This window comes from Macaca mulatta, chromosome 16 (assembly GCF_049350105.2).
Source record: "Macaca mulatta isolate MMU2019108-1 chromosome 16, T2T-MMU8v2.0, whole genome shotgun sequence".
Classification (NCBI taxonomy): domain Eukaryota; kingdom Metazoa; phylum Chordata; class Mammalia; order Primates; family Cercopithecidae; genus Macaca; species Macaca mulatta.
The window spans coordinates 10,862,616-10,886,855 of NC_133421.1; the positions used below are offsets into that span (position 1 = coordinate 10,862,616).

General features: G+C 43.6%; 1 protein-coding gene, 1 long non-coding RNA gene and 1 pseudogene across 11 annotated transcripts in view; 2 read left to right on the forward strand and 1 right to left on the reverse strand.

Moving 5' to 3' along the window:
• STX8 (syntaxin 8) overlaps positions 1–24,240 on the reverse strand; it is a 380,941-nt gene that overhangs the window by 150,201 nt on the left and 206,500 nt on the right.
• On the forward strand, positions 8,114–24,000 carry LOC144335325 (uncharacterized). The gene is made up of 3 exons (XR_013406100.1): positions 8,114–8,169; positions 20,001–22,209; positions 22,292–24,000. It is a non-coding gene; the product is annotated as an uncharacterized LOC144335325 (long non-coding RNA).
• On the forward strand, positions 8,746–9,280 carry LOC699136 (ATP synthase F(0) complex subunit f, mitochondrial pseudogene; annotated as a pseudogene).

The window sequence follows — 24,240 nt, forward strand, 5'->3', positions numbered from 1 at the left end:
GAAGGACGCATTCTAAGACCTCCAATGGACGCCTGAAACCAGGGATAGGACTGACCCTACAAATACTATCTTTTTTCCTATACATACATACCTATGATAAAGTTAACTTTTTGAGACGGAGTTTAGGTCTTGTTGCCCAGGCTGGAGTACAAAGGCACAATACCAGCTCACTGCAACCTCCATCTCCCGGGTTCAAGTGATTCTCCTGCTTCAGCCTCGCAAGTAGCTGGGATTATAGGCATCCACTACCATGCCCAGCTAATTTTTATATTTTTAGTAGGGACGAGGTTTCACCATGTTGGCCAGGCTGGTCTCAAACTCCTGACCTCGGGTGATCTGCCTACCTCTCGGCCTGCTAAAGTGTTTAGATTACAGATGTAAGGTAAGCCATTATGCCCAGCCAATAAATTTATTTTCTTTCTTTTCCTTTTTTTTTTTTTTTTTTGAGACAGAGTTTTGCTCTTGTTGTCCAGGCTAGAGTGCGTTGGCGTGATCTCGGCTCATTGCAACCTCCGCCTCCTGGGTTCAAGTGATTCTCCTGCCTCAGCCTCCTGAGTAGCTGGAATTACAAGTGCACGCCACCATGCCTGGCTAACTTTTTGAAATTTTAGTAGAGACAGGGTTTTACCACATCGGCCAGGCTGGTCTCGAACTCCTGAGTTCTGGAGATCCACCTGCCGTGGCCTCCAAAAGTGCTGGGATTACAAGCATGAGCCACCACGCCAGGCCAATAAAGTTAATTTCTAAGTTAGGCACGGTAAGAGATTAAGAACCATAACTAATAACAGAACAATTATAACAATATACTGTAATAAAAGTTATATGAATGTGGTCTCTCTCTCTCTCTCTCTCTCTCTCAACAGATCTGACTGTACTGTATTCCTTCTTGTGATAATGTGAGAGGATGAAATGCCTACGGGACGAGAGGAAGTGGGGTGAATGATGTGGTGAGTGTGACATTGTGTTAGGCTACTATTGACCTCCTGCTGATATGTCAGAAGCAAGATCATCTGGTTCGAGTGATCCCGAATCACAGAGCCCTGATGATGGCCATAGCTGGATGTGAGGGGCAGATCGCGGTGATGACTAATGATTGGGCCGCGTATACAGCGTGGATACGCTGGACAAGGGGATGATTCATATCCAGGGCGGGATGGAGTGGGATGGCGTGAGATTTCATCACACTTCTCAGAACAGCATGCAATTTAAAACTTATGAATTGTTTACTTCTGGAATTTTCCATTTAATATTTTAGGACTGACTGTGGTTGACCACAGGTAACTGAAACTGTGGAAAGCCAAGACCAACGGGGAACTACTGTAATGAGAGCAGTTGGTGTTGATTTCCTGAGTAGCTGGGCTCCTCTGATTGACCCTAGAAGTTAGCCTCTATCTTATTTGCCTAATGCAACATCTTGCTCACACTCAAGTGTTTTTTTTGTTTTTTTTTTTTTTCTTTTTTTGAGATAGAGTTTCACTCTGTTGCCCAGGCTGGAGTGCAGTGGTGTGATGTTGGCTCACTGCAAACTCCGCCTCCCAGGTTCAAGAGATTCTCCTGCCTCACCTTCCCAAGTAGCTGGGATTACAGGTGCCCGCCACCATGCCTGGCTAATTTTTGTATTTTTAGTAGAGACAGGGCTTCATCATATTGGCCAGGTTGGTCTTGAATGCTTGACCTCAGGTGATCTGCCTGCCTCGGCCTCCCAAAGTGCTGGGATTACAGGCGTGAGCCACCACGCCCAGCCTAAAATGTTTTTATCTTTTAAAATCTTCCTATCGTTCAAGACGAGATATAAAAGAGCTCATTAGTAGCAGACCTGGAAAGAAATTTCATCAGGCATTCCTTCACTCCTTAGACGTATTAAACATATTAACATGGGAACTAAAGCACTAACCCATAAGCAGCTTTGTCGTCTATACTTTCCACCTTTTTTTTTCTCTCCAACTCTTTATGTTGAAAGATTTCAACCCCTGACAGAAAAGCAGAAAAGATAGTATAATGAACACCTATATAGACCAATGTTAAATGGTGAATAATGAATGTTTTTAATGTAGTTATATGTAATAATGACATAATAATGTAGTTATTTCCTTGTCTTTTTTTTTTTTTTTTTTTTTTTTGAGACAGAGTCTCACACTGTTGCGCGGGCTGGAGTGTGATGGCACCATCTCGGTTCACTGCAATCTCTACCTCCCAGGTTCAAGTGATTCTCCTGCCTCAGCCTCCCGAGTAGCTGGGATTATAGGCACACACCACCACACCTGGCTAATTGTTTGTATTTTTAGTAGAGACGGGGTTTCACTATGTCAGCCAGACTGGTCTCGAACTCCTGACCTCGTGATACGCCCACCTCGGCCTCCAGAAGTGCTGGGATTACAGGCGTGAGCCACCATGCCTGGCCAATGACATTATAATGTTGTTATTTTCTCTGTATATTAATGTGTGTGTTTTGCTGAAACTATGGAAAGTAAGCTGCAAACACATGATAGTTGGTGCAAAAGTAATTGTGGTTTTTGCCACTTAAAAGTAATGGCAATAACCACACCTTACTTTTACACCAACCTAATACTTCATTTCTTTTTTCTTTTCTTTTTTTTTTTTTTTTTTTTTTTGAGACAATTTTTACTCCTATTGCCCAGGCTGGAGTACAATGGCACAATCTTGGCTCACCGCAACCTCTGCCTCCAGTTTCAAGCGATTCTCCTGCCTCAGCCTCCCGAGTAGCTGGGATTATAGGCATGCACCTCCATGCCTGGCTAATTTTGTATTTTTAGTAGACACAGAGTTTCTCCATGTTGGTCAGGCTGGTCTCGAACACTCGACCTCAGGTGATCCACCCACCTCGGCCTCCCAAAGTGCTGGAATGACAGGCATGAGCCACCATGCCCGGCCTATTCATTTCTAAAAACTTAAACATGCATCTCTTAAGAACAAGAATATTCTCCAACAAAATCATATCATTGTTAATCTAAAGAATTTTAACACTGATACAACATTATCTAGTGCACAGTCCATATTCAAACGTCCCTCATTTACTCAATAATGTCCCCTTCTAGCTGTGTGTGTTTTTAAAATCTGGAATCCAATCAAAACCAGAAACTGTATTTACTTGCCATGCCTCTTTAGTTTCCTTTAATCTACAATTCTTGTATCCTTTTTCTTTCCTTCATGACACTGATACTTTCCTTGTCTCGCACAACACCCATCAATCTGAACTACTCTTATCGTGTCTGTTGATTTCATTCAAGTTAACATTTTTGGCATAAATACAGTAGGTGTTGTGTTAATTACACTGCATGAAATTTGCAACAGTGTACCGTGTCCTGTAATCCCAGCACTTTGGGAGGCCGACTTCGGAGGATCACTTGAACACAGGATTTCAAGACCACCCTGGGCCACATGGTGAGACCCCATCTCTACAAAAAACACAAAAAATGAGCTGGGCGTGGTGGTGCGTGCCTGCAGTCCCAGCTACTTGGGAGGCTGAGGCAGAAGGATCGTTTGAGCCTGGAAGATAGAGGCTTCAGTGAGTCATGATTGTGCCACTGCACTCCAGCCTGGATGACAGAGCAAGACCCTGTCTAAAAAAAAACACACACACACAAAAACAAAAAAACAACTTGGGGCCTCATAATCCAGGCTGTCATACTCCTGGTGATGCTAAGTTTGATCACTTTTTTCAAGGATCTTTCCTCCTTAATAATTAATAGTCTGTGTGGTGATACTTTCAGACTGTGGTTATCCTGCTTCCCATATCTTTTCACCCAATAGTTTCGGCATTGATGGTCAATCCTGAAACAATATACTGGTGGTTGCAAAAGCTGTTTTTCTTTTTTTTTTTTTTTTTTAAATATCTCTTAGCTGGGAGAAAAAGCCTCTCCCCATCCTTACTCTCATTTTTTTTTTTTTTTAAGTATCACTGTGGATACGCAAACTCATGAACTCCTGGATGCATTTTTCAAGTTCAATATTTATAATCCATTATCATTGTTATTCTTTCTACTGCTCCAATTGCCTCCATTTTTTTTTTCAGACCCTTTTTTCAGGGTCTTACTCTGTTGCCCAGGCAACAGTGCAGTGGTGTGATCACAGTTCACTGCAGCCTTGAACTCCTGGGCTCAAGTGATCCTCCTGCCTCAGCTTCCCTGGTAGCTGGGACTACTGGCATGCACCACCACACCAGGCTAGTTTTTAAAGTTTTGTTTTGTAGAGACAGCATCTGACTATGTTGACCAGACTGGCTTCAAACTCCTGGCCTGAAGCAATCCTCACACTTTGGCTTCCCAAAGTGCTGCGATTACAGGCGTGACTGCCCCAAATTTTACCTGTGGGAGTCCCTATAAGTCAGCTCCTGTGTTCTTTTACATAACTCCACCATTGTTTGTGCACTTCCTTGATCTCAGACACAAGATGTTCTAGGCTTGCCTTATATCTTCCTGTCCCAGATTTAGACTCAGTTGTTCCTGCAAAGAGTCTTGGTTTCTTTTGGGGGTGAACAGTATTTAGAAACCAAGAACTGGGTGTAAACTGTGCTCACTACTAAGGGAGTATCACTGCTTCTACGTGCTTTCAGTGGTTAAAGTAGGCAATTCATTTATTTATTTAAACTAGGTGCCCACAATGATACTTCCAATTCTAACTAAACACCATAAAGATGATTATTACTTTTCTCATTCACTATTTATCTCCCTAGCTCCCAATAACATCAATATATTTACTCACTTACTCTCCCCAACTAACACACAAACCAGATCCAGAATTACTCTACTAATATCGCTCTAAACTATAAATCTGCTTAGTAGAATTCAAGATTTCTGCAATTCAGTGTCCTTAAAAATATCCAACTAAGGTGCGTAAAGTATATTTAAGTCACTTAAATTCTTCCTTACTGAATACCTTCTCTGTATTTTAAATTAACAGATTTTTGTTTCCTATTTGTACATTTATTCCTCAAGATATAACAGAACCTTCAAATGCAAAGAGCTTCAACATTTAAAAAATTATTTTATCAAAATGATTAATGTATAAGTTAAAGTCAAGTAATTCTTAAAAAAGGTTATAATAAAAACCAGTGATTTCTACCTGCTCCTTCTGACTCCCCTTCTCATCAAAGGCATTCACTTTTCACGTATTTTGGCTGTTTCTTCTGTTACTTATCTCCACACTTTTAAACTATACGCCCGTAACGTAATCTTTAAATTCCATCAATTTTAAATATTAAAAAGTCACCTCCTCTTTCATTATAGGAGAATTTAGCTCTCTTGTACTCCACCTCTTCAATCTCCCATCTACCCTATAGGTGAATAATATATTTTGATTAAATCAAACATCTAACATTTACGTTATTATGGTTATGTACATATTTACTCTTAACGTACTATAATCATGCTTCTTCCATTTCTGTATTACTTTTTGTTTTCCTGGAATTAATAATTGCCTCACTTTTTCATTTCATTTTTTTTTTTTTTTTGAGATGGAGTCTCGCTCTGTCACCCAGGCTGGAGTGCAGTGGCAAGATCTCAGCTCACTGCAACCTCTGCCTCCTGGGTTCAAGCGATTCTCTTGCCTCAGCCTCCTGAATAGCTGGGATCACAGGCCCGCGCCACCATGCCTGGCTAATTTTTTTATTTTTAGTAGAGACAGGGTTTCACTATGTTGGTCAGGCTGTTCTTGAACTCCTGACCTCGTGATCCACCTGACTCGGCCTCCCAAAGTGCTGGGATTACAGGCGTGAGCCACCGCGCCCAGCTTACATTTACTCTTAACATACTATAATCATGCTTCCATTTCTGTATTACTTCTTGTTTTCCTGGAATTAATAATTGCCTCACTTTGTCAATTGCTTGAAATCCCTCCTACTAAATCTCATAACCTCCAGCAATCGTTCAGTGTAATTTTTCATGCAGGAAAACATATCGTCTATTTCCCCCTTAGCTCTAGCTCTCTATTCTAGAACAGCTGTTCTCTGGGTCTGTTGTGCAGCCTTCCACTGCTGTCATCCTGGGAGCTGTCTTTACCTCTCTCCCTTGTTTCCGGCCTCCCAGATCTTCTTTCTAGGGTTAATATGGGTCAGTTGCTTCCAGCAGAACTACCACGCCTGTTTTTGCTGAGATATTGGATGCCCTTCTAAGTTCAGATCCTTTGAAAGCAATCTATTGTCCCCTACCCCCCACCCCTGGGGAGACGGGTAGAAACTTCTCTTTATCTGGGAGCTCTGAAATTTCATTATGTTATGCTTTGACATGGGTCTTTTATTGTTTTTTCATTTCTTAAACTGGATATTGATAATGGACTCTTTCAATAAATATGGTTACTCCTGCCTCTCAGTTCTTGGGAAATTTCTGGCATTGTTTCTTTTGATAATCTTCACTGTTGTCTTCTCATTGTAGCATTCCTGCTCTTTCAATCTTGGATGGATCCTCTAATTTTGATATCTTCCTGTGTCTTTTGGTTCTACTTTGTGGACAATTCTTCAACTTTTTTTTTTTTTTTTTTGAGACGCAGTCTCACCTGTCACTCAGGCTGGAATGCAATGGCACAATCACAGCTCACTGCAGCCTTGACCTCCTGGGCTCAAGCAATCTCTTGCCTCAGTCTCCTGAGGAGCTGGGACTACAGGCATGCACCACCACACCTAGCTAGTTTGTTTTTCTTTTCTTTTTCTTTTTTTTTTTTTTTGAGACGGAGTCTCGTTCTGTCACCCAGGCTGGAGTGCAATGGTGCAATCTTGGCTCACTGCAACCTCCACCTCCCGGGTTCAAGCGATTGTCCCGCCTCAGCTTCCCGAGTAGCTGGGATTACATGTGTGCTCCACCACTCCCGGCTGATTTTTGTATTTTTAGTAGAGACAGGGCTTCATCATGTTGGTCAGGCTGGTCTCGAACTTCTGACCTCGTGATCTGCCCACCTCAGCCTCCCAAAGTGCTGCGATTACAGGCATGAGCCACTGCACCCAGCCACCTAGCTAATTTTAAAAAGCTTTAGTAGAGACAGGGTCTCACCATGTTGACTAGGCTGGTCTTGAACTCTTGGGCTCCAGCAATCCACTCACTTTGGTCCTCTAAAGTGCTGGGATTACAGGCATGAGCCACCGTGCCCAGCCGATCTCTCCAACTTTGAAACTTCCAGGAGTGACCAATGATCCTTCCCATTCATTGGTTTTCACAGACCACCTCTCAGTTCTCTCTTTTACAGAGAAAGAAAGGAAGTAGCTGAGGGATATAAGCCAACTTAACTAGAAGACATTAAGTTCGGTTGTTCTACATTTGTTCACATCTAAAATTACATAATATGTAGGTGGTAGGTCCATTTGTCAAGCAGTAGAAATAGCATCATTCCTTCCAGTAGCTCAGTGTGAGAATACTGTTTCTTCTCTTAAAACAAGGTCTGCATTTTGGGGTTTGCAGAAATTCACACCGTTTGGCATGACTTTAAGAATGGCTCTAATCAAATGGTCCTTGACAATACATAAAAACCTTTTGCAGTTCAACAGGTCCATGAAGAACCTAATAATTCTGAAAGAAACATCAAAGGCTGGAAAAACATCTCAGATGATTGTCAGTAAAAACCATGTAGCACATCTCAGTGGTGCCCATTAAGCCGCCTATACGCCAGGTATTACCTGGTGTCTGCCAGCTCAACACCTGCCCTTCTCTGCTCAGTCATGCTGGGGCTTGGAGTCTGTGAACTGCCCTTCCCAGGCTCCCCTGCCGGCTGGCTTCCTGTTATGTTCTGCCAAAATAAGGCACTGTCAGGAGTTCAGAAAGCAAGAAGAGGGGTGAAGTTGTTCTTCCTTCCTCTCTCTTTCCCCATCTGCTTCTGGCAGCTTCTCTGCAAGTGTCTGTACTCTAACCTCAGCGTTCCCCATGGCAGTGGCAGCCTCTCTTTGGCAGTCCCAGAACGAGCAAGGCAGGTCTGCTTCTGCCGCAGCCCAGGAGCCAGGTCCCAGGCATCTCTAGCACCGGCTGAGCGGCAATCCCAGGAGTACTGTGGTGTGCCGCAGCACGTTCGCACCTTTGTTCTCCTAGGCTTAAGCGTGGCAGCTGCTTCACACAAGGACTAATTTCTGGATTACGGCACCTTCCCCTTTTCATTCTCTCCATCCTTTTAACAGTTTGTTTTTTTTTTTTTAAAGACAGAGTCTTGCTCTGTCACCCCGGCTGGAGTGCAGTGGCATGATCTCAGCTCACTGTAACCTCCACCTCCCAGGTTCAAGCAATCCTCTTGCCTTAGCCTCCTGAGTAGATGGGATCACAGGCATGTGCCACCACGCCCGGCTAATTTTTGTATTTTTAGTAGAGACAGGGTTTCACCATGTTGGCCAGGCTGGTGGTCTCAAACTCCTGATCTCAGGTGATCTGCCTGCCTTGGCCTCCCCAACTGTTGGGATTATAGGCGTGAGCCACTGTGCCCAACCCTTCTAACAGTATTCTAACAAGTTGTTTGCATTCAGTCTCCTCTGAGTGAAACACCTAGTATTGTTACTCTTTTTCCTGATTGGCTCCCTATTGACAGAACCTCTCTGAGGGATTTAAAAAATAAGAAAAAAAGACGGGCCAGGCACGGTGGCTCACGTCTGTAATCCCAGCACTCTGGGAGGCCAAGGCAAGGTGGATGGCCTGAGCTCAGGAGCTCGAGACCAGCCTAGCCTGTGGTTTTGCAGAAAACTCCATCTCTACAAAAAATACAAAAAGTAGCTGAGTATGGTGGTGCGCACCTGTAGTCCCAGCTACTTGGGGAGGGCTGATGCCAGAGGATCTCTTGTGCCCAGGAGGCTGAGGCTGCAGGAAGCCGTGATCATGTCACTGCATTCCAGCCTGGACAACAGAGTGAGACTCTGTCTCAAAAAAAATAAAAAATTACGCACAGCGGACACCAGGACTCCAAGATGGCGTCAGTCGCCCAGTGAAGGACAAGAAACTTCTGGAGGTCAAACTGGGGTAGCTGCCAAACTGGATCTCGATGCGGGACTTCAGCCCTAGTGGCATTCTCGGAGCATTTCGAAGAGGTTACTACCAGTACTACAACAAGTACATTAACGTGAAGAAGGGGAGCATCTCGGGGATTACCATGGTGCTGGCATGCTACGTGCTCTTCAACTACAGCATTTCCTACAAGCATCTCACGAGCGGCTCCGCAAATACCACTGAAGAGGACACGCTATGCACCACCCCCTGACCCCATGACCTTGGCCTGAGCCCCTCCGTGAGGAACACAATCTCGATCGTTGCTGAATCCTTTCATGTCCTAATGGGAATTAACCTCCAAATAAAAGATGACTGGTAAAAAAAAAAAAAAAATTAAAAAAAAATTTTAAAATACTCCAGAAGTCTTCATTTTCAGAAAGAGTGAAGGGTGCAATGTCTCATCTATGGCTATGATTGCAAAAGTACAAACTGATTTCAATTGTTTTATTAATAAAGTTATACATCTCTAGAAGATGACAGTTTCTCTAACATGAAGTCCCAAATTCAAGAGGATTTCCATTAGTTTCCAGAATAAGTAGCTCAGTGCACAACAGCCCTCTCTGTAAAGTTTGACGGCTACAAAAATAAGACAACTGGTTTGCATGCTGCTAAGATGACCAAACACAAAAACATCTGTTAATAAGCAGCTGAAAGCGACTTGGGAGAAAGGTGCTTCAGTCTTCAATTTTCAGGTGCAATGGCTCACACCTGTAAATCCCAGCACTCTGGGAGGCTGAGGAAGGTAGATCGCTTGAAACCAGGAGTTCAAGACAAGCCTAGGTAGGAAAGTGAGACCTCATCTCTACCAAAAAAACAACAAAAAATAAAAATTAGCTGGGCATGGTGGTGCACACTTGTAGTTCCAGCGACAGGGGACGAACTCCAGGGCTCAAGTGATCCTCCTGATAGGACTACAAGCGCCCGCCACCACGCCTGGCTAAATTTTTTGTATTTACTAGTAGAGACAGGGTTTCACCATGTTAGCCAGGATGGTCTTGATCTCCTGACCTCATGATCTGCCCACCTTGGCCTCCCAAAGTGCTGGTATTACAGATGTGAGCCACCGTGCCCGGGTTGTGATAGGAGTTTTAATTTTCTCTGGTTAATGAAATTTCAGGGAAGGGATCAAAGGCAATTTTATTTCTCGTTGGTGGGTCCTGTTTCCAGGTAGATAAGGGAGCTTCAGAGAAGAGCCTCCTTCTGGCTTTGGGAGGGACAGAAGATGGAGGGACAGGAGTGGGGAGAAGGTCAAAGAGCCCCTGAGGTGTCTTTACTTCAGCATGTCAAAGGGCCATATTTTGAGGTATGGTTTCCTGAGCCTGATATATGGAACAGGATGGCACAATATTTTGAAGATGCCAAGGAATTTTGAAATTACACTATTTTAACCTTGCCATAATTTAGTAGAAATGGGGAATACCAAGTATTTTTTCATTTTTTAAATTAAAACCTTTCTATTGTGGCAAAATACATATAATGTAAAATTAACCCTTTTTTTTTGAGACAGAGTCTCACTCTTATCACCCAGGCTGGAGTGCAGTGGCGCCATCTCAGCTCACTGCAACCTCTGCCTCCCGGGTTCAAGCAATTCTCCTGCCTCAGCCTCCCGAGTAGCTGGGATTACAGTCGTGCACCACCATGCCCAGCTCATTTTTGTATTTTTAGTAGAGATGAAGTTTCACCATGTTGGCCAGGCTGGTCTCGAACTCCTGACCTCAGGTGATCCACCTGCCTCGGCCTCCCAAAGTGCTGGGATTACAGTGTTGAGCCACCATCTCTACTATATTTACTCACTTTAAAAAGAACCCTTTTCTGTTTTCCTTCCAGATAAGAAGTTATAACAGCCAAAATATCAACAAAATGGTGAAAAATTTTAAAGATTCCATGTCTGCAAGAAAAACAATATTTATTATTGCAAAAAAAAAAAAAAAAAAAAGACTGTAGAAATCCAAAAGTCATTTTGAAAGCAACGACCGTTTTAAGGGCCAAAAGAGAAATACGGGCTGTTTCGAGCGCGAATCGAAGTGTCGAAGAACATTTGGAGGCGGCTCAGCAGACATGCACTCTCTCAAGGACAACTGAGATGCATGCATGGCGGAATCATGGCTGAGCACCCAGCGCTCGGCAGTCAGCTCCAGGGCTGCAGAAAGTGAGACCCAGTGAGACCCCGGTGCCTGCTACGGGTCCCCAACAGCTGATACCCAACTAAATACAAAGATCAATCTGCTGCTAATCCAGAGAAATTGACCTTCGTGTTCAGACTCATGGGCTGAAAAAGCCAACAGTGATTTAAAAATGAACCCCAAATCAACTATTCTAAGGAATTTAACGCCGGTTCAATGACTGAAAATTGTCATTGCCTGGCTCTGAAACAGAAAGGAAAGGTGAGCCAAAAAAATAAATACCGAGTCATTGGTCAGGTTCTGTTGGAGTCAATTAATGGATCCCTAGAGCTGATTAAAAAAAAAAAAAAAAAAGAGTGATTAATTCAACATCTGGAGTTATTTCAAAGCTAATACCAGGGCTTATGCCACTGAATTTCCAAGGGACTTGGCAAAAGAGAATTATCTATTTTCTAAATACCACAGATTCCCTTAAATTACCCCAACCCCTCCTGCTTCATTCAAACATGTGCAGCTTCAAGTGGGCGTCTACTGCATTGGATTAAATAAGACACAAGGGCAGAGTCTCTGGACTGCAGGCGTTGCTTTGCAGTTGGGCTGCCCTCTTCACGTGGGTACCACCATAAGGCAGGCTTCATGGTGAGGAGCGGCAGGAGTAGGGATTTACTCACGGACAGAACAATAAATGTGGCCAGCAGAGATGCTTTGCACAGAGCTGTGCTGCACAAATCAGTGCAGCCAGGTATTATTATAATTTCTAAAGATATTACAAGTCCACCTTTAATTTTGTTTAGTTCTATTCAACTTCTAACAGTGATTGTTTCTTGTACGCCGTGTTAGATGTCACAGCTAAGATTCAAGCAAAACTGTGCCTCATTCTCTGAGCGTGCACCAGTAACTGGCAGGAGCTGGGCGCCTCTGAAACAGAGTGGCAAGCACTGGAAAGTCAGGAAGGTAATCTGATATTTGCATTTCCATGTAGACAGTATCCAAAGAAGACAATCCATGTGTGATCAACCGTGACTTTAATAACCCTACAAACCATGCATGCCTCCACTTGATTCATTTTATAGTTACAATTTTAAAGGAAGGAAAGGCATAAAATCTGCATCTAAAACATCAATTTTAGGGAACTTATTCAAAAATTAAAAGTGTCTACCAGCTCAGTTTTAAACACGTAACTAGGCTGGACGCAGTGGCTCATGCCTGTAATCCCAGCACCTTGGGAGGCCGAAGTGGGCAGATCACTTGAGGTCAGGAGTTCGAAATCAGCCTGGCCAACATGGCAAAACCTCGTCTCCACTAAAAATACAAAAATTAGCTGGGGTGGTGGCCCACGCCTGTAATCCCAGCTTCTCCGGAGACTGAAGCATGAGAATCGCTTGAACGAGGGAGGCGGAGGTTGCAGTGAGATCGCACCACTGTACTCCAGCCTGCATGACAGCATGAGACTCTGTCTCAAAAGACAAATAAACATGTAACTAAAAACAGCCTTGGCCGGGTGCAGTGGCTCACGCCTGTAATCCCAGCACTTTGGGAGGCCGAGGCGGGCGGATCACAAGGTCAGGAGATCAAGACCATCCTGGCTAACTCGGTGAAACCCCGTTTCTACTAAAAATACAAAAAATTAGCCAGGCGTGGTGGTGGGCACCTGTAGTCCCAGCTACTCGGGAGGCTGAGGCAGGAGAATGGCGTGAACCCGGGAGGTGGAGGTTGTAGTAAGCCAAGATCATGCCACTGCACTCCAGCCTGGGCGACAGAGCCAGACTCCGTCTCAAAACAAACGAACAAACAAACAAAAAACAGCCCTAGAGCTATAACGCCAACTTGGGAGAAAAACATAAGGAATCTCTCTATCTACCAATTACTTTTGAACACAGAACCAAGAAGTAGAGATTCTCTGTAATTCTATTCCTTTATTTTCCTGCCCTAAAACATACAAAAACCCACCAAATCTTCTCCTTATCTTCCATTAAAAATTCTCTCTTTCTTGTTTTGTTCTAATGAGAAAAACTATATATGTTTGCAAAAAAAAAAAAAAAATTCAAATAATACAAAACACACTGAAGGTAAAAGTCCCTATTCAGGTATGATTTAACTCTGCATGTATCTAATTTGGTGCTGGCTACCCTGTTTGACAGGAGAGGATGAGCAAAGGTCTTGCCTATCCCCCTAGCTCATAACTGATTTAGTGTGTGTGCACGTGTGTATACAGGGTGGTGGTTAATTCTCTTCAAAGGAGTAAGGAAAGAGGATGACAGAGGTGGATGGAACCTCAAAGACCATCCAGTGGCAAAATACGTACGATGCAAAATTAACCATCTGAGGCCAGGGACCATTGATTTTTACGTATGAAAAGACATAAAGTGATTCTGCCTCTTCTCTCCCCAGCCAGGCTTAGCCAGCTTTGGTAAATTCGGTCCCAACTAGAATCCAATTCTTCATTGTATTTCAATTTACAAATAGGAAAGAAAAATCTTTATCTAAATAGTGAGCACTTGAGTGTAATGAAAACTGACGAGTTAGGCTGGGTTCACAAAATGTACTGAGCGGGTATTGGGATGCTCTTTCTCCTTTAAGTAGGTAGACAGATAGTGTCAGGGATGCATACTATGGGGATGCAAAACTCAGTCTGTCCCAGGACAACTGACTGTACTTCTAAACCCAGCCCTCATTTGCTGGTCCCAGCAGGTGGGTGAAAGCAGGTGGATTATAAACACGCACAAACACGTCCATCAGTCATATCATCAGTCAAGGCCCATACGGTGTAATTATTACTCAATAAGAACAGAAACCACTCTTAGAAATCATACCTTATCTTTCCAAACCACACCAAGCAAAAACAATAATCAAAAAAAGATTCTACTCTGTGATCATTTCTGACCCCTTGATGATAGCAAAAATCACTGCCTTCTAACAGATTACAAAGAGCGTGGAGGTGTCCGAGGTGGCCACGGTGACAGCTCTGAGGCTGTCAACCCCTATCAATCACCTTCTATTATAAATAAAGGTTTTCCAATTTTGCACGTCTCTCAAAGGCTTCAATTTGCCTGGATTAAGCTGAAGCGTCAACATTTGAACTTACGGCTCCTATTCCCACTCCCCGAATAAATGCTGTTAGCAGAAAAACAGGCTTTTCCACAGTAGGGACGCAAAATCAAAGCAGACAACAGCGATGTGGTCACATATAAAAGATATTCTGACCACAAACATTTAACATGCGCATTATCCAAACCCCAGGAGCAATCGCAGGGCACAGGCTGGAGTGAAGCTTTCAGTGCGCCGAGAGAGAAAGGTCAGCGAGTCAAACATGTTAGCTCCTGAAACGAATATCCAGCAATGCCAATATCTTCATCAGAGTGCCACAGTATTCTCTTAGATAGCAGAAGCAGGTCTCCTAAGAGTTTTATGCTATACCGTTTCACTACTTAGTATATATTATCTTCATCATGGAGAAGTCATTTATTGAAAATACTCCAGGTATCTCTGGGGAGGGGAACAGTTTAAACTGACTGAGGAAGACATGCTTTAAAAAAAAAAAAAAAATAAGAGCAACTTAAGAAGTGGGACCCGCCTTATTTATCTTTGGAAAAACGATAGCTAGGTAGATATTTGCTGTATTATTATTATTATTGTTTATATATATTTTTTATGGAGGTTTGCTCTTGTTGTCCAGGCTAGAGGGCAGTGGCGCGATCTCAGCTCACTGCAACCTCTGCCTCCTGGGTTCAAGCAATTCTCCTGCCTCAGACTCCTGAGTAGCTGTGATTACAGGTGTGCACCACCACACCCGGCTAATTTTTTTGTATTTTTAGTAGAGACGGGGTTTCACCATGTTGGCCAGGCTGGTCTCGAACTCTTGACCTCAGGTGATCCACCCGCTTCGGCCTCCCAAAGAGCTGGGATTATAGGCATGAGCTGCCCCCTCTGGCCGATATTTATTATTATACTATAACCCTGTGGGGGTTGCAGTTTATATAAATATGGTCACAGTTACAGTCTTATACCTTTTTCTGTACTAATAAATAGATTTCATTATTATTTTAAATGACTACCTAATTGTGACAAAGAACCAGAAATAAGGATGAGGAGAAGAGAAAGTGATGAGGAGAAGAGAAAGTAATGAAAAGAAAAGAGTTCCTAGTTCGAACAAACAGGCCTGGTGGCTGCCTAGATAGATATGAGATCCCAAAGTAGTATATTGTGACATGTTTTATTTGGCCCACGTGGTATTCTTTTAAAATGTGAATTTATTTTCAACATTAAAATATTGGGACATTTCACTTAGAGATCCAGATTTCAGGCTTCTCTTAAAACCAATAAACAGATGAGGTAGGAATTCTCAGCTTGCATTCCCACTTAGTAAAAATCTGCTGTTAACGGCTCTAGTTTGCCACTGGAGATAATCAAAGCTGCCCACTTCGTGCATGAAGGCTTCCCTGTCTGGCCCTTGAAGGCATTTAAAGAGATGAAGTAAGTTTGGGACCTGAAAAAATAGGAAGCCTGGAAGAGGAAGCTTATTGTGGGATAAAGAACATGTGGAGATGGAAAGGGTGTTTCGGGCAATCAAGAGAAACTAGCTGGTAGATTCAAGTGAAGTCTGGGTCTGAGATGTGGAACTGTGAGTTACCCATGAAGTTAAACAGAAAAGCAGATGAAGTGGCTTAAAGAAAATGTATCAAGGAAAAGAGAGCAGAGGACTGAGCCTTACGTATTGTTCTCAAAAGACAGGAGGGCTGGGCGCGGTGGCTCACGCCTGTAATCCCAGCACTTCGGGAGGCCGAGGTGGGCGGATCATGAGGCTAGGAGTTCGAGACCCAGCCTGACCAACATGGTGAAACGCTGTCTCTACTAAAAATACAAAAAATTAGCCGGGCGTGGTGGTGTGCGCCTGTAATTCCAGCTACTCAGGAGGCTGAGGCAGGAGAATCGCTTGAACCCAGGAGATGGAGGTTGCAGTGAGCAGAGATCACACCATTGATCTCCAGCCTGTGCAATGGAGCAAGACTCTGTCTCGGGAAAAAAATAAATAAATAAATAAGAGAGAGTAGTTCTGAGAGAGAGAGAGGGGAAGAGGGGAAAAATGAGAGGCTATGGAGAACAAAACGAGCACCACAGGTTCCATGATCTGGTCCCAGCCCTTCTAGCTTCATCTCCACACCTCTCAGCAAGCAGACAGGCTGCTGAGCCCAGCCAGACAGGCTGTCTCAGGGAAACCTGGTGTTGTCAATGCCTTCTTCACATCTATTTCCCCCTGCCTGGAATGCTCTTTTCTCCTCTCTGCCTGTGTTACGTTTTTGTTTGTTGGTTTGTTTTTTGAAATGGAGTCTCGCTTTGTCCGCCTGGCTGGAGTGCAATGGCGTGATGTCGGTTCACTGCAACCTCCGCCTCCCGGGTTCAAGTGATTCTCCTGCTTCAGCCTCCCGGGTAGCTGGGACTCCAGGCACGCACCACCACGCCCGGCTCATTTGTGTATTTTTAGAAGAGACGAGGTTTCACCATGTTGGCCAGGCTGGTCTTCAACTCCTGACTTCAAGTGATCCGCCCGCCTCGGCCTCCCAAAGTGCTGGGATTACAGGTGTGACCCACCGCACCCGGCCTGCGTTACATTTCTATTCACCTTTCTCTAATGAGCTCAGGCCCACGCTTCACCACTATGCTATATACGTATGTAAGAAGTCTGCACTTGTAGTCTGTAACTATATATTTACATATATATATAAATCTTTTAAAAAGGCAAAAAATGAGCCCAAGAGATGCCCCAAATGCCCAAGAGATGCCTGTCACAGTATCCCCTGCAACACCGTCACATCGCCCTGAGTTTGCTGCCTTCCCATTTGATTGAGCCCTCCGTGAGGTCAGGGACCAGGACATCTTCATTTTATTCTCGATGGTGTTCAACAGAAAAAAGGAAGGGAAGGAATGAGCAACCGATGTGGCGGGATAAATCTCGACATAACGCTGGGTCACAGAAGTCAAGGAAGAAGAGCTATTTCTGCCAGACAGAACCATCTCAAATACGAGAAGTTATTCCAGGAGAATGAGGGCTGATGAGAAGTGCTGGATTTCAGTGAGAATCCGCCACTCATAAGGTTGGGGTGGGGGATGGTTTACTGATACATCATTGGAACACAATTTGGAAATATATATCAAAAGGCTTAACACTGTTCACACCCTCAGGCTGAATACATCTACTTGGGAAACACATCTGTAATGGACAATGTGGGGGGTTTTTTGTTTGCTTTTGCTTTTTTTTTTTCCCCTGTCCAGATCCAAGCTTTCTGTTTTGAAGGTGCTCCTGTCACATGACCTCTTGGTAGGGGGCAGCTTCTCACTTGCCATAGAGGACGCCAAAGCCACCAGATTCTTCCTCAGACTCCCTTAAGAGAGGCAGAGACACCGTTCAGCAACTCTGGCCTCACCATCCAGACCAGGACCTTCTTGCCAAGTACAGCTGCTCTGTGCCCTGGCCCTGCAGCTGTCACTTATCTGGGCCTCAAATAACCTTCTAGTCAGTGCAGCCAGGGCCTGTCTCTGATTCTGGCTCCTGGAAGTATCCTAATTGAAATCCTACCTGAGAGAAAAAGATCCTAAAAAAAAAAAAAAAAAAAAAAAAGTGCTATGCATTTAATGCAGCATGATTTACATAGCAAAATGTGGGAATAAACTAAGGCCCCCCAAACCATAAGTAAATGATGGTATGGCTACTTGATAAAATGGTACTCACCATTAGAAGTAAAATATAGCATAATGTTAAAAAACAGAAGGTTTGTTGTTGTTGTTTTTGAGGCAGAGTCTTGCTCTCTTGCCCAGGCTGGAGTGCAGCGGCACGATCTCGGCTCACTGCAACCTCTACCTCCCAGGTTCAAGCGATTCTCCTGCCTCGGCCTTCCTAATAGCTGGGATTACAGGCGCCTGCGATCACGCCTGGCTAATTTTTGTATTCTTAGTAGCGATGGGGTTTTGCCATGTTGGCCAGGCTGGTCTCAAACTCCTGACCTCAGGTGATCCACCTGCCTCAGCCTCCCAAAGAGCTGGAATTACAGGTGTGAGCTACCATGCCCAGCCAAAAGAAGGATTTAAAAATACAGTATTATCATACTCTTGTAAAAAAAATTAGTTGCAGAAAAAATGACTAGGAGTTATAAAACATTAGGCAAATAAGTATTTTTCCTTAAAAATTCTACTTAATTTTTAAATTACAAAAGTAATACAGGCTTACTGTAAAATATTCTGAAGGCACAGAAAGAAAACATTGATGGGCCGGGCGCGGTGGCTCACATCTGTAATCCCAGCACTTTGGGAGGCTGAGGCAGGCGGATCGCGAGGTCAGGAGATTGAGACCATCCTGGCTAACACGGTGAAACCCCGTCTCTACTAAAAATATAAAACATTAGCCAGGCCTGGTGGCGGGCGCCTGTAGTCCCAGCTACTCAGGAGGCTGAGGCAGGAGAACGGTGTGAACCTGGGAGGCGGAGCTTACAGTGGGCCGAGATTGTGCCACTGCACTCCAGCCCGGGTGACAGAGCGAGACTCCATCTAAAAAAAAAAAAAAAAAAAAAGAAAACATTGATGATCCCAACACCCAGCCCCCTGCCTTGCCCATGCCCCCCATTCCCACATCACCAATGGTGACCGTGTGCCCCTCCACACCTCTCTTCAGACTCTAACCAACACTGCAAATGTACGTCTCTCTCCTCCTTTTCTTTCCTCCCTTCCTCCCTCCTTTTCCTTAAGTGGGACCATAGTATATATACTCCCTGCTCATTTTGGTTTGGCTTTTCACTCACCAGACTCAGAAGCAGCTTGTCTACCTAATTCTTCAGAACTCTGCTCCTGTGTCACAGCCTCTTGGAAACCTCTCAGCCCTTGGCTGACTCAGACCTGTCTGCACCACCTGCAGTCAGTGATTTACGGCATGTGTCCCCCTCTCTCCTACACTCTAAGTCCTATCTACCTTTTACCTTTTTATGAGACAAGGTCTCATCATTACCCAGGCTGAAGTGCAGTGGCACGGTCACAGCTCACTGTAGCCTTGAACTCCTAGGTTCGAGGGATCCTCCCCTCCTAGCCTCCCAAGTAACTGGGACTACAGGCGTGAGCCACTGTGCCCAATCCTATCTACATTTTTAGCTCCAGTTTCTAGCCCAGTCCCTGGCACACAGATGATATCCACTAACTGTGCTGGCAAAAGGATGAAGAAGAGAACAGATGAATGGGAAAACCTGAGGACAAGACGGTTTTGAAGGCAGATAGGCACTGGTGAAGGACAAAGCATTTCTCCATTGATACTGAATTAAGGATGACACAGCGGGTACAGAAACAGACACATTAGAATGTAAAGGAAAAGGGGGCCGAGTGATTTAACTAGCTTACCTCAATGAACCATGATAAGGGAAAGAAGAAAAAGTTAAAGCAATAGACAAATAGAAATATACTTGATAAACAGTATGATAAATAAAGGAACTGGCATAGATCCTTCTTTGTTCCAGATTAATTGCTTATGCTTGTGGTAAAACATTAAAAATAATTCTCTGAGAGACAAAAGTAGCTCTAAAGTCTGTTAAATAAACTAGACTACTTACAACTCAGTTTCTGACCTGTTTTATAAGGTTCAAAAGAGCTAATATGAAAAAAAGCATGTTGGTCAGGCACAGTGTCATACATCTGTAATCCCAGCACTTTGGGAGGCTGAGGCAGGCAGACGCTTGAGTCCAGGAGTTTGAGACCAGCCTGGACAACATGGTGAAATCCTGTCTATAAAAAATAAAATAAAAATTAGCCAGGCACGATAGCGAGTGCCTGTAGTCCCAGGTACTCAGCAGGCTCAGGCGGGAGGCTCACTTAAGCCTTGGAGATGGAGGTTGCAGTGAGCTGAGATCATACCACTGCACTCCAGCCTGGGTGACAGACCAGACAGACCCTGTCCCAAGAAAAAGGAAAAAAGAAAAAAAAAAAAAGCAAGCCAGTTGTGGTGGCTCACACCTGTAATCCCAGTGCTTTGGAAGGCTGAGGCAGGCAATCACTTGAGGCTGGGGGGTTGAGGCCGGCCTAAGCAACATGGTGAAACCCCGTCTCTACTAAAAATACTAAAATTAGCCAGGTATGGTGGTGCACACCTGTAATCTCAGCTATTTGGGAGGCTGAGGCAGGAGAATCACTTGAACTCAGGAGGTGGAGGTTGCAGTGAGCCAAGATCGCGCCATTGCACCCCAGCCTGGACGAAAGAGCAAGACTCTGTCTCAGAAAACAAAAATGAATTAAACCCCACATCTTATCATAGCTGGCATTTCTAGAGGACTCACTAGTACTGGTCACTGTGTCACCTAACTGTTCTCACTTAGTCTACAGAACAATCACGTGTACTAGTCATTGCTACCCTCCTTTTAGAGTGAAGGAAACTGAGACTTAGAGAGGGCAAGCAGCTCTGTAAGTCACCCAGGCTGTAAGTGGCAGATCCCAAATTGTGCCCCAGGACTGTCGGATGCCACACCTGTGCTGCATGCTCTTAACCAGGGTCCTGCCCCGCCGGCCTAAGATCACATTCTGATGAGCTAAAGGCAGATCCCATGGTCGTCGATTGAGACGGCATCAGTGCAACGTCAGCTGGGTTGATTTCTAACCACATCACTGAAATGCTACTAAAATCACAATAAATGTGCTTAGACAACATTACGTAATAGTCAATATGCTGAGAAGCAAGACTGTCCGTCCAGCCGAGTCATTCAGAATTCTTAGTCTGGTCTTTCACAATTGGCGCCCTCTGTCAGACTCAGACAAGGCTCTATTTTGAATTCTAATGAGGACCAGGCACACTGAATATTTAAACTGCAATTACAAAGATCCTACTTTTATGTAAATGTCCTTAATGGAAGTAACAGATCTGAAAATACATAGAGGTACCCGTGGAAAATATCAGTCTAATTTGCATTGAGAAGCTAGAAAAAAAAAAAAAAAAACACAGTATTGTTTTCTACTTGATGCTATCACTGGGGTGGGACTGGGGGAGGAAAAGGGAGGAAAATCCACACAAAGATCTCGGTAAAAAATTTAAAGCCTGTGCTCCTGAGTGAAAGGTTCACAAAGAGGTACTTGAATCCCTTGTTAAGAACTGAACAAACAAATTCATCATCGGGCCTCTCTCCTGTGTGGCCCCTTGCAGTTCAGTCTGTATTCATAACTAGAAATTCTCTCACTGCTCAAGCATCTATGACTGATATATCGGGCCATCAAGGAAGATATGCCAAGGGTGGCGAAACAAAAGGCCATTTCATGATTCACAACCTATTTTCACACTCCTTTGTGTAAAATGATGATGTGGTGGCTGCTATCCACACTGCACCTGAGTCCTCTTAGTTAAACAGTGATAGAATGTCCTGTGAACAGCAATTGAGTTACACTCGACTGGGCTGCTTAATTTCCCCCCGCCCCAAAGTTAAAGTACACCTTGCTTGCACAGTTTCATTAAGGATGTGTATGTGTTCATATATAAAACGGCCAATGTGGCTTTGCACTTGAGAAGAGCAGGTGGTTGGTTAACTCTTCGCTATATCTCGAAGCTCTTGCACCAACCCCCTGCCTCTCAAACGTCTTTCTTATTAAGATCATAATTTAACGGCCTGGCATTTGGGCATTCTCTTCAAGATGCTAACATTTATTAAATGGAAAATGCCTTTTTTTTTTCTGATTTGTCCTCTGGTGGATTCTCTCTTTTGCTGATACCAAATATGTTCACTGGGTTTTTTATTTCAGTTACCTATTATTTCTAGAAGTTCTATCTGGTTGCTTTTCAAAATTTCTATGTTACTTACAGTTTTCGGGTTTCTTAAGATGCATTCAAGCTTGTCATTTTAAAAATATATTTTAAAAAGTGGAATTGAGTTTATAAATCAATGTCTGGTAATCCTACTACTGCAATTCTGTTCAGATTCATGTCCATGGTCTACTGCTGGTCCTCACTCATGCTGTGCTGTCTCTGGGTATGCTAGAGTATCTTTGACCATGTGCTGGTCATCGCCCTTAGAAATTTATTTTTAGTTAACTCCTAGCATCTTAGAACAAATATGCTTTCCTCCAGAGGCATTTCATTTGTTTTTGCCAGGCACCTCGAGCTATAACAGGTGAGTCTGCCTCAAACCAAATTCACCTCGAGCTGTAACAGGCGAGTCTGCCTCAAACCAAATTCACCTCCAGCTATAACAGGTGAGTCTGCCTCAAACCAAATTCACCTCGAGCTGTAACAGGCGAGTCTGCCTCAAACCAAATTCACCTTAAGCTATAACAGGTGAGTGTGCCTCAAACCAAATTCACCTCCAGCTATAACAGGTGAGTGTGCCTCAAACCAAATTCACCTCGAGCTATAACAGGTGAGTGTGCCTCAAACCAAATTCACCTCCAGCTATAACAGGCGAGTCTGCCTGAAACCAAATTCACCTCCAGCTATAACAGGTGAATCTACTTTAAACCAAATTCACCTCCAGCTATAACAAGTGAGTCTGCCTCAAACCAAATGCACCTCGAGCTATAACAGGTGAGTCTGCCTTAAACCAAATTAATGGTATGATGTTTCCTGGTCCACCCTGAGTATGTACGCCCAGGGGGCAAATTCATATGTGGGCCTTTCTATGACCACAAGCTGTCAATAATTGTATTTTCTCCAATAATTGTATTTTCTCCCCTTTTTCTTCTCCTATTCTGCTCAGTGCCAACCCTGCCTTTTCCACAACCCCTCACGCCAAGTTTAGTTCTAGTTCACTTTTACTCTGAGGATATAGCTCTTTGGGGTCCCAGTTTATTGTGGGAAGAGTCTCCCATTACACTTCCTAATTAGAGTGGGTGCCCAGGGACTTAATTTCCATCCCACCTGCCTGCCCCTCTCAGGCTACAGAAGTCTCTGACTTTATCAGTTTTAAAAAAAATTATTTTCACATTTATTTATTTATTTTTCCGAAATGGAGTCTTGCTCTTTCACCCAGGCTGGAGTGCAGTGGCGCGATCTCGGCTCACTGCAACTTCCACCTCCTGGGTTAAAGGTGGAGAGAATAGCTTGAGGCAGGAGAATCACTTGAACCCGGGAGACAGAGGTTGCAGGGAGCTGAGATCACACCATTACACTCCAGCCTTGGCAACAAGAGCGAGACTCCGTCTCAAAAACAAAACAAAACAAACAAACAAAAAAAGAAAACATTGGAAAGTATGTAAGAGTTTAGAGGCTGAAAGCAAAACCAAGCCAGGCTAGTATGAAGGTTCCTCAAACATGTAAACACTGAATTACCATTTTATCCAACAATTCTACTTCTGGATATATACACAAAAAAGGTAAGACTTGAGCAGCTATTTGTACAGCAACATTTATGGTGGCATTATTCACAATAGCCAAAAAGTGGAATCTGTGTCCACTGACAGATAAACAAAATGTGATATATATAAAAATGGAATATTATTCAGTCTTCAAAAGGACTGAAATTCTGATACATGCTACAACATGAATGAATCTTGAAGACATTATCCTAAATAAGCCAGATACAAAAGTATACATATGATCCCGCTTACAGTAGGTACCTAGAATAATATTTATAGAGACAAAGTAGAAAAGAAGTCACCAGGCACTGAAGGAGGGAGGAATAGGGAGTTACTGTCTTGGATAAATTTCAGTTTGGGATGTTAAAAAAAAAAAAAAAAGTGGCTGGGTGCAGTGGTTCACACCTGTAATCCCAGCACTTTGGGAGGCTGAGGAGGGTGGATCACCTGAGGTTGGGAGTTCAAGACCAGCCTGACTGACATGGAGAAACCCCGTCTCTACTAAAAATACAAAATTAGCTGGGCGTGGTGGCGCATGCCTGCAAATCCCAGCTACTGTGGAGGCTGAGGCAAGAGAATCACTTGAACCCGGGAGGCAGAGGTTGCAGTGAGCTGAGATTGTGCCACTGCACTCCAGCCTGGGTGACAGAGTGAGACTGTCTCAAAAAAAAAAAAAAGAATAAAGAATTTCCTTTTTTCAGTATCTACTTAACACTGCTATACCAATGAACTTCCTTCTGAATCATTACATATAATTCTGTGACAGATTATTTATATATATATAATTAAATGAGGCATGAGATAAATGTATAGTTAACTTATTTTAAAATATAGACGTAAGTTTTAAAAAT